The sequence below is a fragment of the Limulus polyphemus genome, unplaced genomic scaffold, assembly GCF_000517525.1.
Source record: "Limulus polyphemus unplaced genomic scaffold, Limulus_polyphemus-2.1.2 Scaffold24, whole genome shotgun sequence".
In the NCBI taxonomy this organism is placed as follows: domain Eukaryota; kingdom Metazoa; phylum Arthropoda; class Merostomata; order Xiphosura; family Limulidae; genus Limulus; species Limulus polyphemus.
In genome coordinates this window covers 1004248-1006918 of record NW_013665634.1, presented here as the reverse complement: position 1 = coordinate 1006918, position 2671 = coordinate 1004248, and positions in this window count along the sequence as shown.

Sequence of the window (2671 nt, the reverse complement as noted above, 5' to 3'; positions counted from 1 at the left end):
TGGGTCGTTAAAATTTCGTCGGAACGAAGTTACGGAAAAATCAATTAACAAACGGAGACGTAACAATATCAAAATGGATTTTTTCCAATTTTCATGAATTTATCATCTGTAAGTTTCAGGAATTTAGGTTAATTTTAACAAAAAAATCTGACAAACAAAGAAAGGACGTCACAGTAAACTCGCATACAGAATCAAACTAGGAAAGTAACATAAAGTTATGTTTAAATCAAGCATCTTATATCAGGATTATTATTATCCGCAATACACGATTTAGCATTCTAGTTTACTGGAAGATATAATAATTGAGTAATTATATAATAGCAGAATGTTACATTCTTTAAACTTGTTATTTAAAGCTGGGGAGAGGTTTACATTGACTGATAATTTATTAGAATCCGTTCCCCTCAAGCATGCACATTTGCAGAACACTTAACTTAAATCAAGTAATATCATCATGGTTATTCTGCAAGCCTAAGACTATGTGTAAGAATGAAAACCTCTTCTGCTTTTGAAAAAGACATGATAGTGGAAGCTTGTTTAGCAGGGCTTTATTATCAAATAACATTTTCTTGAGTTAATAAAAAATATATGCTAGCACAGTCAACATTGCCAATTAAAACGGATTGTGATTGTATTAGTCATCAACTACGATTAACTGACTGAGGGGAAAGACGACTGAACAGATTAATAAGGTGTTATGGAAATTACACTTGCTTCATTTGACAATTTTTTTGAAAACTGACCAAGTTTCGACTTATCTCTATACATACCACAGAGGTTGGAGAATACAGAGTCTGTCATATGACAGCAACAACTAATCTAATTTCTTTTTAATCTCAGACGCATACAAGAAAACCTGGTTGTTAGAATGGAATCTGTGGATAATGAAATGGATGTGTTTTAAAGAGTTTGTTTTACTTTTTTTTTTTACTGATGATAAATTAAAACTACAGAAAAATTATTAGGTACCTAACCTTGTTTGTGATGTGTGTAATGGTGTGAAAGGCGTTTTCATGGCAGGGACTGCGTCCTTAGGGTTTATTTTTAGAAAGTGGAATACTTTCTAGAGTATACCTGAATAATATATTTTATCAAGTCTTCTCCACTCTAAAGTATGTCCACCCTTATGAACAAGGGCTTTTAATGGATAAAAATGCAATAATTCACATCACACATATTGCCTGAACCTTACGTAGATGATGAATTTCGCGCAAAGCTACACGAGGGTTATCTGCGCTAGCAATCTCTAATTTAGTAGTGTAAGACTAGATGGAAGGCAGCTAGTTATCACCACCCACCGCCAACTCTTCGGCTACTCTTTTACCAACCGTCACATAATAACGCCCCATGGCTGAAAGGGCGAGCATGTTTGGTGGGACGGAGATTCAAACCTACGACCCTCAGATTGCGAGTCGAGCGCCCTAACCACCTGGCCATGCCGGGCCACACATAGATGAATTTCATAATCTTATTTAGCCAGCACATTTACTGTACCCTAACCTACTTGGGATGAATTTCAAAACATTGGATGAACTTCAAAATCCTATTTTGATGTGGTCTTTAGGTACACTAATTTCAGAAAGTTATAAGTATTCACGATATAGCAAATTCCAGAAACAGCCATGCAGAGAATAAAATTAACTCAACTAGCAAAAGAAAAACAAGGAAATGAAAGTGAAGAAATAAACAAAAGCTTTATTCACATTCAGTTTGAGTCAGCTTCTAGGTTCTGCTGCACGACCTGTTACTGCTGGGACAAAGGAGCGAGACAAATAAAGGGCCCAGATTCTTACTAGTATTGCATTATTAGGTCAGATCAAAGTCTACCATGGGGTCTCACAATCACTAGACTAAAGTGCACATGTCAACATTCATTCTCATTATACTTATTCGAGGGAGATAAACCTCCAACTCATTCTAACTTGTATAAGACTCCGTACCACCCCTTGAAGTGTGTACGATCGCACTCCAGGAGGGCATGACACAGGAACAGGACGAAGCAAATTTAATCTTTAGAGAACAACTGTTGTAGTATTTAATGTTTGTTGAAGGTGAAGGTTTACAACCTTCCCATATGCACTGGGTGAGAAGGTCATTAACTACATGCATAACACCAGTACAAACATTTAGAAGATATTTCCTGAATATGCCTGAATAAATGAATATTCTTTACTAGTTATGGAACAGTAAAAAACAGGAGTTTTCATACCGTTACACCCATATCTGTGAACCAGCTACAGATCGTATTTGTGGTTAAATGATCTGCAATCCAAAAAGAACTTCGGCATCTTGTAGAGTATATACAATAATACATCGAGACTATTATTGAGACAAAAATAATAAAAACTTAATAATAATTGCTATTTCTAACAAAGCAGCCATCCTTTTACTTTTGACAAAGATGGAGCAAGGAACATTCACAAGATTCTTGGGGAAAAATACACGATTTCTTTCATCGTATTATTCACTTATTCAAAGTTTAAATGCCAAACGATGAAGATTAGTGTACATTCGACTATGAAGTAATAATGGCTGGAGACGGCTTGAATGGGTAATGAAGAAAAACTTTAATATAAGCTTAACATAACAGCAAATGTACAACGTTTCGACAAGGTTTTGTCGATGATGACAAAACTTTGTCGAAACGTTGTACATTTGCTGTTATGTTAAG